Here is a 14,816-nt window from a genome sequence, read left to right as displayed (position 1 = left end):
GCTCACCGATATTTCAGTTCTCTGAACTTCACTATTGATAGATTGAAGAGTCCTGAATGTGAGTGATGAAAGCGGTAAAAAGCTGTCCATGGCGCACTTCAGCTCTCGTCATGGAAAGATGTGGACAAGTTCTGGGGTTTTTAAAGGCTGTGACAGTTACTGTACTGTATACACAAATATGGGGAAGTAGTGGAAGTAGAAAAGTTGCCATTACTGTAGTGGTGTCTCCTTACAATATCCGCCGTTTAACTGTCCTGAGAAGTGGACAATTTTGTTCTTTTACCTGGCTTTTGACAATAATGTCAAGGAAATCATGAAGAACCTGTGCAATTCTCACCTGCTCCAGCATTAGCTGCAAACTTGAAGTTTGAAGGGGGCCCGTTTGGGTCGAAAGTTCCTGTGCTAGCGGTGTAAACACTAAAACTCAACTGGTCCCCGAGCTCCCAGTCTGGATCGCTAGCTGTGCGGCCAACTGAGCAAATAGCTTATGGCAGCTTCACTTAGCAGCAGTTAGCCGTTACTCGCTAACTTACTGGTGATATGCTGTCCCCTATTCGTTATGAGTATGAATTTGACAAGTGGCCAATTCTAACATATTGCCCCTTTAAATAATATATCCCATTTTACAGAAAAACAGATTGGATTGAAGAGAAAAGGAGCCAAACAAGTTCATGAGCATCTGGATACACTGATGAACTCTAACCAGTGGAGACAACAACTAACCCACAACAAAAGGCTGCAACAGGTGTTAGAATCTGAGGTGTTTTACCACGACTAGGGCTGTCTACTATATAATCTGACTGATTTCCTCTTTTGCCAGTTCAACATGCTCATGTTCAGGCCTGACCAGTGCCAGCACACACAGCAAAAACTAGAGCCAGTGGTCTGCTGCAGAGGCTCAATGATGGCCCAGGGCCACCTGATGGATCAGCTCAGTGTGTCATGGCCATTAGATACAAATGGTAACCAAGCATGCAATTGCATCCAACACACTGAGTCCAAGCAGTCTTGCAGTTGTGTTTGTGTGCACACCTCTTTTTAAAATCAAACTTGAGTGAGTCTGTGTGTTATTCCCTTCCACACACCTCAAGTAACTTCCCTCTAATAGCTTGAGAGCAGTCGTTACTGTTTCTGCTTAGCGTTGCACAAACACAACCGAGAAGAGCGGAGCTACGACTCCACAGCGTCTCCACGCTCTCAGAAATAAACTGCTGTTTACGACAGAATATCAGTCTGTCGAGAGATATTTATGCAAACTCTCTGTGCTGTTTGTTCCTTCATATTAATAACAATAATGAAATGCAACAAATAAAACCCAATCTCAGCACATTTCGCTCAGCACCCCTGGCAAAGCATAATCTCTGCATGTTTGTACGTGTGCACATTCTATTCTCCTCTAACTCCAAACCACATAATAATAGTAGTCGCTGCCTGCCACTGGGTTGCTCCAGATTTATAAGTTCAGTGTCAGTCACGTCCGCTCCTGAGAAATGGCAGTGACAGAGGAGACAGTCTGTTGTGACACTCAGAGCTCCGTTAGGACCTCCTGGTGTGAAAAACGTTCGCCATGCAAACATCGAGCACAGTCTGCAGCCTCTGTGACGGATTAATAGATTATTGCAAAACACTCAAATGTGTAATGATATGAAACACACACACACGCACGCACACACACACACACACCTTCCCTTGAGCTACACGGTCGGTTCAGGGTAATACAATGCCCTCAAATAAATGTAATTTCTTTCCCCCTTCCTGAATTAGATAAGACACCATTAAATTACATTTGCTCCTTGACACTTGACAATGAGATCTTTCCAATTTTAGACTTTTCTCTCCCCAAGCAACAGTGTGGTACATATAATTCCAGCCCTTCAGGGGGTTTCAGGTGGGCTGGTTAGCTTAGCTTTGTTTGGACTGACTGCTGAAAATGTGTCTTAAAGGAAAGGTTGCATCCCATCTGAAATGGGTGCACAAGCTCGATCGCAGGTAAAAGGTGTAAATAACATCTTTTCAAACAAGTTTGGGGATCTTGGATTCAACGTCTGTTGTTTTTACATTTAAAAAAAATGTTCCCTGAAGTCCCCATCTACTTCAGTTGTTTAGGAAAATGCTGCAACGCTGTTTTGCTGTGAAGCTCCAGAAATGTTTTGTGAACTACGAAACTTCACCCGACTTTCTATCGGTACGAGGGTGAGTAGATAATGACTGGATTTTCATTTTTGGTTGAACTTTTGCTTTAAGCAAAGTAGGCTATACAAAAAGTAGCTCTGACTTGAAATCTGCATCATTAAGGAATACAATGATGACACTTTGCAGGTGTTCAAATCTATCCAAACAACAATGCCACAGACAGTGTTTAAAACCTCTTTGAGATCCAATGCTGTACTTTATGTGAAGAATCTCCAAATTTCAGAAGACACAGTTCTTCTCACTGTATGACTGTGGCAGGTCTGTTGTAGATGTGGGTTTACTCCAAACTTGATTTGGATATGCAGTTCAGGAGTTGTCTCTCCTTATATTGAGGTGGCAACATGCACAAAGGCACAGATGTTCATTCACGGCAAACTTTTCATCTGCATGTATCAAACATCTCTGTTTTCCTTGAGCGTTCTTTCACAGTAGTTTACATTGAAAATCAGATTCTTTGTTTTCTCGGGTTTAGAGAAAAAGAAAAGCAGCTGACTGCAGGAAATCACTTCACTGTTCTCAGGCAATGTTAGCTTTCATATCCTATCTTGTTCGCTGCTGTGTGTGCAAACCCCCCTCTGTTTGCAGTTTTCATTTGTGGTCACCCCCAGTGTGTGACTGGCTGTCCACTTCTCAAACAAAGTTTTGCTATGAACAGAACGATCACACCCATGTTCAGGGTCTGAGTATTGGAAATGTTAAATGTATAAAAGCAGTACGTATATGGGGTACGATGACTTCATCTTCTGTGGCTATGAAGTTGAACTGAAGTTCAGAGCAACCTGTAATACAGATTTTTTAATCAAGATGCTCTTGTTATCAGCAGTCCTTGAAGGATATTGCGACGGTTTAGCTGCAGCTACAGAAGGCCTTTTCATGTTTTCTAGTGATAAAAAATATATTTTTCTCTGTAATCCCTTTAAATGAGAAGAAAAACGTTGGATCAGAGATGGTTGAAAGAGAAGAAGGTTATTTTTGCAGACTGTGTGACTGTAGAGTCCTGTTCTCTGCTAAGTCAAGGACACGTAACCTGATCGGTCATAATGTCCTCATCCTGGATAATGGATATTTCATCTGATACTTCATCTAAATGTGTGCATTAAAATGCACCATACAAAACCTGAGGGATAAGCACTCACACACACACACACACACACACACACACACACACACACACACACACACACACACACACACACACACACCTGGCCAGATGCCACAGTAAATGTAGTGAAACAAGAGGTGGTGTAGTGAAGGTCAAGTCGCATTATAACATCATAACCTGGTTATCTCAGCGCTCACCGCTAGACAACCCCAGCTGCTGTGGGTGATGCACATCTGACAAAGCATAAGGTTTGTGGTCAGGAGAGGAGAGGAGAGGAGAGGAGAGGAGCGGAGAGGAGAGGAGGGGAGAGGAGAGGAGAGGAGAGGAGGGGAGAGGAGAGGAGAGAGGAGGGGAGAGGAGAGGAGAGGAGAGGAGAGGAGAGCGGGAAAGAGGAGATAATCAGTGTTGCAAGAGAGCAGCAGGGTCCCTTGGCAGCAGTTTTATGACTGTTAGTGTAACAAGGCTTAACTAGAAAGTTATGTATGTATCTATTTTTATGAATGAGGAGGTGTTTGCAATATAGACTAAATTGCCTTGCATCTCCCTGTGTGTGTATTTTTGGCTTCTTGTGAGGGCAGCTGGGCACCTGCGCTGCTTTGCTGCTCTCCTTCATCTTTTTATATCCCTCATCCATATTCTCGGCACACTGCCAGTCATGTCATTCACTTTTTGTCATCTTGCTTTCGCTCTCCACTGCCTCGCTCTCTCTCACCACCTGCTCTCTTTCCCCGTGGCCTTTCCCTCTCTGTTTAGCCTCTCCTTCCATTAACTTTGCCGTCTTTGTCTCCCCGTCTGTTCTCCACCACTGTCTGCTCAGCTGATGTACAACGCTTTAGGGAGCACGGGCCGGCCTCTGTTTTGAACAGCACTTTGAACAGCAGTGCCACCCACATGCAAAGACAAGCTCCTCCAGCCCTGAGATTGATAGATCCCGCTGTACGCCGCTTTGCATATTCAAAGCTCAGTCTGTCAAGGAAACATGGAATTTACAAGAAGTTACACCACTCAGGAGTTGCAGGAGAGTCAGACGTTACTATGTGAGGCACTGATGAAATCATCACACAGCAGCGGTGACATATGGCAAAGGGAATGATGGTGTTGTTCCTAGTACATCATAATTAGTGTCATTCCAGGACCATAATTGCAACTGACCAATCACAGTGTTGTAATGTCATGTCTCTGTGACTCGTGTTGGTGATGTTCCTGGAACATCATCATTAATGTTGCTTAAGGACCATTATTTCAACTTCCGAAACACTGAGGAAAAGTAACACTTCTGGAGCCATTGTGGTTGAGTAGGTTTGTTACAGAACTCTTACTGAAGAGACCAGGATACGTATCAGTGGCGAGGGGCAGGGCCAAAAAAATTAAAAGCGCGCTGAAAGTCGTGATACATTTATAGTGAAATAGTTACAATTTTATTATATGATTATAACTACTGCACCTCTGTACTAAAACACACAGGAACTATTAACACTTATCTATTTGACTGTAAGGGCACCCTAGATGGCACTTTATCATGTTTTATCTACCATAGGGGCTAAGAGGTAATGATGAGGTCTATTCTGTGCTGAGAACCATCCTCCATCCAAGTTTCATGGGAATCTGTTAGTAGGAAGTAGTTTTTGTGCAATCCTGCTGACAAACCAACCAACTAACCAGTCAACCAACCAACAAACATATGGACATGGGTGAAAACATAAAAACATCATTAGTAAGGAGAAATCAGATGTACGGCATGAATCTCAGTCAAGACAGGTGTACGGCAGAAGGCACATAACACCCAAATTGGAGCACTAGATTGCCAACAATACACCACTTTCCTGTTCACATCCTTCAATTGTAGCGCTGTGCGAGGCACAAAAATGCCAAACTGGCACAGCTGGGGGAAAAAGACCCACTGTGCTTCAGTAAAATGCCACTTCACCGGTGCAGAGCTGAGTGTTGTGCACATAAATAGCGCCCTTAATGTCAGACTTGGTCTCCTGTTGGCTGCCCATTCAAATTCACAGTTTGATCAAATGGCTAAAATCATTTATGTTTACTTTTACCAGACAAAGACCTCTAGTGGAAGTGCAAATGATGACTCTGTCAGAGCACAGCAAATGCAAATGACTTTGACCTTATAGACCACTGTTTGCATCCAGTTTCCCATCAGCAGTTACTGTTGGTTTCTTTTGACCATGACTATGACCTTTCCACAGTCCTTTCCCTAATTTGTGGCCAAACCTAACCAAAGCAGTGTCAGATCAGAAAACAATAGGTAATTGTAACAGTTTGTTGACGGTTGTGTCAAAGCAAAGAAGCAGATTTTATTGTGGTTTAGTCTGGTGGACTGAACATAAATGTTCTTATCTGCTCTCCACATATCAACTGGTTCATCCAGTGTGAGAATCAGTTGGCAGAAACATGTTTCAGACTTAAAATCCTGCACAGTGACATCATGTCTTATTTTTGTCTGACTATTTTTCCTGCTTGAGTTTAGGTAGAACAAACCTGCAATCTTGTTAAAAAATCTACATCATGCCATAAAAAGGATTTTATCTAGGAAGATCAGACTGAGTTAATCTCTGAATTTTCCTTGGTCTGCTTATCTCACACTCGTGTGACGTACGTACGAGATGTACAGACACAATATTCTACTCACATCCCTGTGTATTTTGCATCAGGTTGAAGACAGACAAATGCATACGATTTCCAGTGTTGTGCTTGATTAGTCTTTGCATGTGTTTACTGCAGGTGTCTGTGTATCATTAAAGGCTAAAATGCATGCAGAAAGCAACCGTGGATATGTGTGATTAAACCCTGAAAAGCAAAGAAGCAGTAGAGAAAGCCAAGATGGAGAAAAGACAGCGTAAAGGAGAGTGATTAGTGGGTGTAGACAGGCAAAAAAAAAAAAAAAAAGGAGAGTGCAAGAGAAGGTGTAGAAAGAAAGGAGAGGAGAGGAAGATGCTGAGAAGAGATGAAGATGAAAAGGCAGCAGAGGGCACCTCTGAGAGGACGGACGTCCGTGTCCTCAATGAAACCTATGTCTGGCTGACGGAAATGTGTTAAAAGCACAAGGCCAATGATTGCTTGGTTGTTAGTGCTAATGGTCAGCGCTCAAGAGGCTGTGTGTGTAAAAAGTACGAGTCTACGGACTTCAGTTACTATGGCGACGGGGCTATTACAGCCTGACATTTTAACATCGCCTTTTCTGTTTTTTGAGTGGGCGGTTTACGCTTAAAAGTTCCAGCCTTATTGTACTCGAAGCAACTTTTCCCCAGCTCACACGCTGCATGCTGATAAAAGCGAAGCACAGTGAAGCAGTCGGGGCAGAACTGCAGAGATATATTAACGAGAAACGAAAGAGAAAGAGGGGAATTTGTGAATGAGGATCCTTCATCCTCCTCTCATGTGCACTTTTGCGGGGATCAACTCGGATGGCAGGGAGTAAGTCACGACCTCGCTGAGCTTGCTTGTTCTTGAATTCTTTTTGCTTCATCACTTTCCGAAAGGACCGTGTCGACGTTTGCAACTTTTTAGTCTCAGGTTTAACATTATACAGCTAAACTTCCCGTAATCAGCAATGAGCAAAAAACGGCTTTGGACCATTTGTAATGAGAAAGCCTCGAGGCTTCTTTGTAGATTGTACTGACAAATTTTGAAAACTTACACTGAGCAGCATGCCGTCTGCCTTTATATTTAGCATGTAATGTATGCAGCATGCTGCAGGCCATATAGGCAGACAGGCCAGCTGTGCAAGGCTTAAAGGAAAATTCAACACTTTCAAAACACATGTCTTCTTTTTCTAGCTGCAGCCATCATTCCAACCAGTTACTTTACATTTTACTCATTTTGAATCACGTAACACAGTTTATCTGATATTGATGGAAGGGGCTCTGTGGAGTTTCTGGGTTGTGCTGGAAGCCAGTCATTAGTTTATGTTAATGAATGTGCATAAAGTCACGTCCAGAAAATCCGACCCAAGTCCTTCACAAAGAAATCCACAGTCCAGCAGGATCTAACAACTTAAACAAATCATCGACAGGCCTGTACAGACAACCATGAGAGACGTGGAAGGTCTCATTTTTCACATCACATTACAATCCGCTCACATAAAGCCATTAAAAGATTGATGAATACATGGAAATTTCTACATAGAGCCCCTTTAATGTTGCTCCGGGACCATCATTTCAACTGATGCAGTATATTGCTTGGATTTAGGCCACAAAAATACTTTAAGGGCAAGATGGTTTGGGTTAAAATAGATGCTTTCACAGTGTCAACGAGGTGCCCGAAAGGATAACTTCTTCAGTCTGCACATTTTTTCACTCTTTTTCCTGAGTCACAAAGCTTTGACTGACATGACCTGTCAGTTGCAGTGATGCTCCTGGAGTAACATTAATTATGAAGCTCCAGGAACAACACCAACACAGCGGTATCAGATTGTGCAAAGTAACACAAATGGTTAGTGAATTTGACAGGTTATAAGGAAATCCTTAGTTTCTCCATGCTGTCTTACTTATTCCAAAGTTCAAACAGAGGTGAATCTCAAAATTATTAGATCATTTGAACACCAGATTTTCATTGAAATGACTGACAGTAATGAAGATTTGCAAACTTCACACTATTTGTTTTAGATAACTGGATTATCTGGTTTGTTTAAAACCTGTCTGATGATCTGAATGCTCATTTTGCTTGGCCTAATTCTTAAATGTGTCCCATGATGCCATCCTGTCTCCAGATCGCACCAATTTAATGCATCATTTCTGTGCAATCAAAACAAAACATTGTTAAACAACCATCACCACTGATGAAAATCTATCAGCGCCACTCACGCAGAAATATTTGCGTATGAGCTAGTTACGGTTAATCTCATTCGCCGACTTCCTTCCTCACACTTTCTCCTGGAATCTATAGCGACAGGCAACCAAATGAAATGAAAGTTGTTGGAGACATTTGGGATAATGTAAGTAAACAACTCTACAAAATATCTCACAAATGTCTGGTTGTTTTTAGACACTTTAAAGCAACATGATGTAACTTCCATCCATCCATCATCTGTAAACACTTTTGGTTATCTGTAATCATTGCAGGGTTGCAGGGGGCTGGAGTCGATCCAACTTAACATTGGGCGAGTGGCGGGGTCCACCAGTCTCATGCCCAGATTGTCAAATACCAATGAAATTCCATAACCAATTCAGGTCTTTTGTGTCGGACCCAAACCATTAACCCAAAGCGTTGGTTATGAGACTCAACAATCAAATATGTTTCTTCAGAATTACTTTAATAGTTACATAGTGTTGCTTTAAATATCTGAATTCTTACATATTACACCTGTAGGTTGCAGTTTAAAAAGTAATAACTACAGTAAATGACACTCATCTTGGGGTAAAAAATTCACCCTCTAAATGAAGGCCTCTGTTTACCATATTAGCGAATCCCATTGTTGGCATCATTCATATCATATGTGCATGAAAATTCACAGACAGACATGATGCTGAAGCTGCCATGTGATCAGGAACAGGAACAGGAAGGGAAGGACACACCAAGGAACGGCAGCTGTTCTCCTGCTGCCGTTTCTCCTCACCCTCTTCCTGTCCTCCTTCCCCGCCTCCCTCGCCCCCTCTCTACTCTTTGGAATGAGCTTCATGTATTTTACAATCACTCATTGGGATGAGGGCAGCTGACCAACGGGCTCGCGCGCGTCCGCTCGCGCCTGGAACGCGCGTGCGTCCGGTGATATCGGTGTCTGCGTGGGGACTCGTCTGTGCGTGAGCGTGATGTGTGAGCGTGTCAGGGTGTAGCCACAGGGGGAGAGTGGAGCGTGGTGCCGAGGGGGAGGGGAGGAGGAGAGACGGGGTGGAGGAAGGGAGGAACGGGTGGTGACTGTTTAACATGATCATTGAGCAGCCATATTCCCTTCCCCCCAGTCTCAATCCATCCACCCCACTTCTCCTCTTTATCTCCAACCACGGCGGCTCTATCATGACTCCCCCGCCCGTTGGTGCATTTTAAAGGTAATTAAGCTGATATGTGAGTACACTTTAAATGCCCAGAAAGAAAAGGAAGAAGTGGATATGCTGCCTCTGTAATTGCATTCACTCTTGTCCTTTCTCCCTCCTCTCCTCCTTCCCTCTCTCCCTACTTTATATGCGTTCTTCTCTCCACACCTTTCTTTCTTCATCTTTTTTCATCACCCATCTGTCTTTGAAATTTGCTTTTCCATCCCACTCATCTGCTTGTCCTTCAGCTCCCTCTCTCTCTGTGTCTCTTCCTCGGCTCCTCGGCTCCTCTCTTCTGCTGTAATGACTGAGAGGCTGGTGGAGCAGCGGCAGCAGCAGCAGCAGCAGCAGCAGCAGCAGCAGGCAAGAAACACACAGTCACTCGTAGTCACGCTCCGAGGGGTGCTCGAGTGTGTGCGTGTGCGTGCACGCGGGAGTATGACTGATCTCCCAGGGGGCCAAGGTTGTTCCGAGGGTCACTGAGGAGGTCGCCATGGGAACAGGAGCCCCGCCTTGTATTTCTCATTGTTGTAGGCCCTCGAAGAGCACAATATGTCTGTCTGTCCGTCTATTTATTTATTTTATTGTCAATCCACAACGCGCAAGTTTATTCCCCTTTCCTATACAAGTCTTAACTCTCACTGCCTTAGTGTGTTGTGTAGAGTGTTTCGAACCAGTCAAGGTGATGCTTAAACTAAGGCACTACTCTCATGACTTAGAGAAATAACATCTGCACTGACAGATGATAGCTGGATTCATTTTAGCTCAGCGATCACCTAACTAAGTGTGCAACCTTCAGCCATCTTTGCCCCCCTGGGAAATTAGAGGAAAACCGACGTTAAGCATCTTAGCGAAGTGTTGGTGTGATGAGCAAAATCCTTCCACAAGATATTCCCTCATTTGGTGTTATGTTGATGGTGGTAAAGAGCGTAGAGATATTTTGAGAATGAACCTTCAGTGATGGAAGCCTGAAAGTGTCACCCATCTCTACGTGATAAGATTTGTTCTTAAACTTTCCAGCGCATGCGGAGGAGATGAGGCATTAAGGGAGATTAGCTCAGGTATAACTCAGAACCATGCACAGTAGGGAGTAATGATTATTTTCCTCCTTTGGTAGTTTAAGCATACAGTGAAGCCTGAACAGGTGAATGTTTCCACTGAAGCAGCATTATGGAGGTATCAATATTTGCAATATTATATCATTGTGTATAAATGTTGTCTTTTCCTGGTTTTAAAGGCTGCATTACAGTAAAGTGATACCTTTTTCTGAACTTACCAGACTGTTCTACTTGTTCTTATACTTGCCTTTACCCACTTAGTCATTTTATCCACATTACTGATGATTATTTATCAAGAATTTATCAAGAATTTCAATGTATTTATATTTTGTAACGACCATTTGTTATGGTTCGAGTTTTCGGTTTTGTTATTTCCTGTTTTAGTTTGAAGTTCTGTCCTCATGTGTCATGTTTTGCTTTTCATTTCCTCCATTTGTCTGTTTTCCTGCCCTTTTTACTCCTCACCTGTGTTCTATTAGTTAATCATCAGTGAATTTAAGTCCTCGTGTTCCCTTTTCCTTTGTCAGTTCGTCTGTTTTGCCCTTGTGTTCCTGTGTTCCTGTGTCTCACTGTTCCATCTTCCCGTCGCGTGTTTCCTGTTTTTCGTTCCTGATTCCTCGCGTTATTTCTTGTTTGTACCTTGTTTTTGCTTTTGTTTCTTGTATTTCTCTAATTTTGTCATCTGCCTTTGTTGTTATGTTTTTGTATTTGTATTTTCAGCTATATGTTATTTAAGCTCGCTGTTCGTTGTGATGACTTACCTGCCTGTGTGTCTGTGTTTGGGTTCACTTTGTTTAACCTCGACACCAATAGTCATTCCCACAATATTGCCGCAATATCGTTATTGAGGTATATGGTCAAAAATATTGGGATATTTGACTTTGTCGGCCAGTCCTAGCGTTTATGAAGCGCTTATGAGAAGATTTCAAATATCTAAATATAAATTGTGCATTGTTATATAACTTAGAAGTATTGTTATATTATTTTAAGGTGCAATCTGTGAGAATTGGCCACCTGTCAGATTAATTCTCAAAACTAATAAGGGGTAGCAAATCACCAGAGTAACTGCTAAATGCTGCTAACTGTAGCTGCTGGTCGCTAGTTAGCTACAGTAGTTAGCTCAGTTAGCGGTCTGTCCTGGGAGCTTGAAGCACTGGGGGAGTGTTGTTTACACCAGCAGCACAGGAGCTATGGTCAGCATGCTTACTTTAATAGATATCTCCGCAACAGAATACATACATGTCATCACTTTAAAACAGTTACTTCTTCACATTCTGGTGATAATTTGAGTTAATTTTTGAATGTTTCAACTAAAATTCTTACATATTGTACCTTTAAAGCCAGATGGCCCAGCCCCAGTAGAGGTGTTGTATTACATTGCGATAATACTTTCAAAGACATTATTTTTCAGTCCGGCCAGTGTGAAACATTGCTTTAGGTCCATCCCTCCACTGTAACACCAAAATACCTCTGCTATAGAACAATGTTTATATCACAACTATTCCCACTCTTATGACTAGGGATGGGACGATAAAAGATCTGATCACGGATTGCGACAATAAGCTGATTGTGGTGAATTTTCATTATCGGGATAATCGTGTATATCCTCACATGAGCTGTATAGCTCACTGTCATACAGTCCCAGATTCTTTGTTTGTTTTTCACCAAAAATGATGTGTGTCCTATCTGTGATTCAATAAAACACTCAGGCAGGTTTTAGTGCCATTTTAGTTTTTATTCTAAAGTTTTAAGAATATTTTGATGATTATCGAGATAAAATCATGAATTGCAATTATGTTGGACTTGAGAATCGTTACATAAAAATTAACCTGTCGTCATATCATGCCTTCTTATGACACATTAACTTCAGTATTTTGTGTGCAAATTCCTTTCTTCTTGGCCCGAATCACTTCTGCCCTGTGCTGTCTTTAAAGAAGCGAATCAAGGGAAGCACACTTGTGGGTTCACAAGGAGGGAAGCACACTTGTGGGTTCACAAGGAGGGAAGCACACTTGTGGGTTCACATTTTGGCTGCTTACTTCCTACTTCCTCCACCACAGTGTTTCCAAAACACCCAGTGGGTGGTTTTGAGTTGCGATGCGTCCTGTCTGTGTTTCCTTCGCCTGAAATATTTTGCCATTCTAACAGCATTCAGCCGAATGCTTTTGGTGTTGCACGGCCTTAATGCCGCTTGAGATGCATTTCCACCCTGCCTAAAAATATCTGAAGCACAACAGTTTGGATGTGACCATGGCTAACAGTTGGTGACAGTAGCTGTGGCTCACAAGCCATGCTGTTTTGTCAGCATGTGGCAAGCCGGCCAGCCAGCAAGTCTGTCATACAAAGCACCTCTCTGAACCCCTCTCTCCTGCCTTCACTCTCTCTTTATCATCCCTCTGCCTCTACATGTGTTCATGCTGTCGATTGTATCATGGCTGTAGCTTGTTGAAATGCACATGTAGACTGGACTGAATGCTGGGAATGATGAATTATAGATGTTTTGGGGGAAATGAGGAGAAGAAAAGCCGATTCTTCCTTCTTATTCTGCTGTAAGAGAAGAGTAGCCCTGTCCATGGTGCTGAAACTCATGAACACATCTATCTATCTATCTATTTATCTATCTATCTATCTATCTGACAAGCTGAACTTCTCAGTCGCATGACTCAACAAGCTGACATTTGTCTCCATTTAAACCCAAGACAAACCTCCAACATAAGGATGAGTGAATAGAGCAGGAGACAAACCTTCTTACCTTCAGAGATAAGAGGAATTCACCGGGTCACATCGAGGGTAGTGGTGGCTCCTTGGAGCTCAGGTCCCGACCTCTGCTGGTTGTAGTTTGTGTCGACCTCAGTCACTGAATAATGACAGGAAGAAGAAGAAAAAAGCTCCCAATGCCGGAAAAGTAATCAGCAAATCAGCAGCTCGACCCTCGAGGTCTGACCCCCTTTATGTGTTGGTAGTTTCGGAAAAAAAAGAAAAAGAAAAATGAGACACAATAGCAGATGTGTTCTTTGTTTCTGGACTACTTTTCCCGACACATTCTGCTCATTCGCATGCAAAACACTTGCTGTCCAATCCCAGACTCGAAGAAAGAAAGACAGCATACAAAAACAAAGCAAACACACTCCAAGGAGAGGAAAAAACAAGAGGATAATACTGATGATATCTCTGGAAAGACGAGTTCCAGTTCCATCCACCGCTTGTCTGGAGTTGTTTGAACAGGAGAGGCTGGCTCACCAGCGGCTGTCCGCAAAATAAAACACTCCTACGCAAACATCATCATCAGCAGCCTCGGCAGCGTGCGCGTTGGAGGAGGAGGAGACGGGATGAGAGAAAATCTCGACATCTCCATTTCAACAACCAGTTTCTCCACCGTCCGAGGAGGTCGAGGTCAGAAGTCTGTACAATCGATGCAAGGCTTTTATTTATTTATATAAATATATATATTTTCTTATCGTACGGTTCGCTTTTCTATCCTCACCAGTCTAGTTATCTATCTCCTCCCTCCTTCCTTCCAGGTTGTTTCTCTCCTCGCATCCCATGCTTGGCGAAAAAGCGAGCAGCAAAAGTGCCCGCGAGCTGGGTTGTACTCCGAGAAAAAAATATACGCGACTGTATATTTTTGATGTTAGATTTCCGTGTGTGTGCTGATTCCTGCAGAGAGACGTCCGGCGCTGCGCGGAGACGAGTGCAAAATGCGCTTTGGATTCAGAGGTGGCTCTCAGCGGCTGCAGACCCAGCAGCGGAGTGAACGCAGCCTGGAGTGTGCAGCCGGAGAGATGGCGCTTTAGTCACAGGCTCAGATTGGCTATGGGTGGATAGATGGATGGATGGATGGATGGATAGATGGATGGATGGATGAAAGAGAGGGGGGAATGAAGAGGAGAAAAAGATGGGGGACAAGATGCTGGATGAGGTGTTGATTTTTTTGTGGCTAGAATTTTTCATGACAAAAAAAAAAAATTCTCAAGAGCTTGAGAGTGTAATGAGTTGAGTCAAAAAGTCTAAGATGTGAAGAAATGACAAAAACAATGAAAAAATAGTGCAGGAGGAGTGGGATGGGATTGGAAGTCCAATATCTCGCCCTGAAACAAGAAGCCGCTGCAGTCTTTAAAGGGGCACTGTGTCGCTTTGGAGAAGAAACTCAAACTCAGAATTGTAACCTGAGTATAAACTCAGAAATATATTTTTTTCCCCCCAAAACTGTTCTCAGAGGAAAATAAGGTCTCCAGAACACTGTTTGAAGCTAGAAAGGTGGCAGGGTCCGCCACATATAAACAAAGTAAAACAGTATGAAATTGTGTTGTCCTTTAAGGTCAGTTTGTTTATTCGGTTTATTCTGTCATGAAAACAAAGAGAGTTTGTTTATATAGTTTGTTAAGGCATTGAAGATTTTCTCTTCCGATTACATCGACATAGTGCTCCTTTAAAAGAGATTCATCAAAGCTTCCCACTTACAGTCACTGCACTTAA

At 42.9% G+C, this 14,816-nt stretch overlaps 1 protein-coding gene across 1 annotated transcript in view; it reads right to left on the bottom strand.

The window, feature by feature from the left end:
• Positions 1-14,207, bottom strand: part of LOC311275287 (protein FAM163B-like) — a 35,304-nt gene extending 21,097 nt beyond the window's left edge. Inside the window, exon 1 of the mRNA XM_084383691.1 lies at positions 13,093-14,207. The gene's annotated coding sequence lies outside the window, so the exon portion shown is untranslated. The remainder of the gene's footprint in view (positions 1-13,092) is intronic.
• Between the last annotated feature and the right edge of the window lie 609 nt (positions 14,208-14,816).

Source organism: Pagrus pagrus, assembly GCF_965226575.1.
Source record: "Pagrus pagrus genome assembly, chromosome: 19".
NCBI classification, from domain to species: Eukaryota; Metazoa; Chordata; class Actinopteri; order Spariformes; family Sparidae; genus Pagrus; species Pagrus pagrus.
Note: the sequence above shows the minus strand (reverse complement) of the source record. Positions and strands in the feature narration are given on the sequence as shown.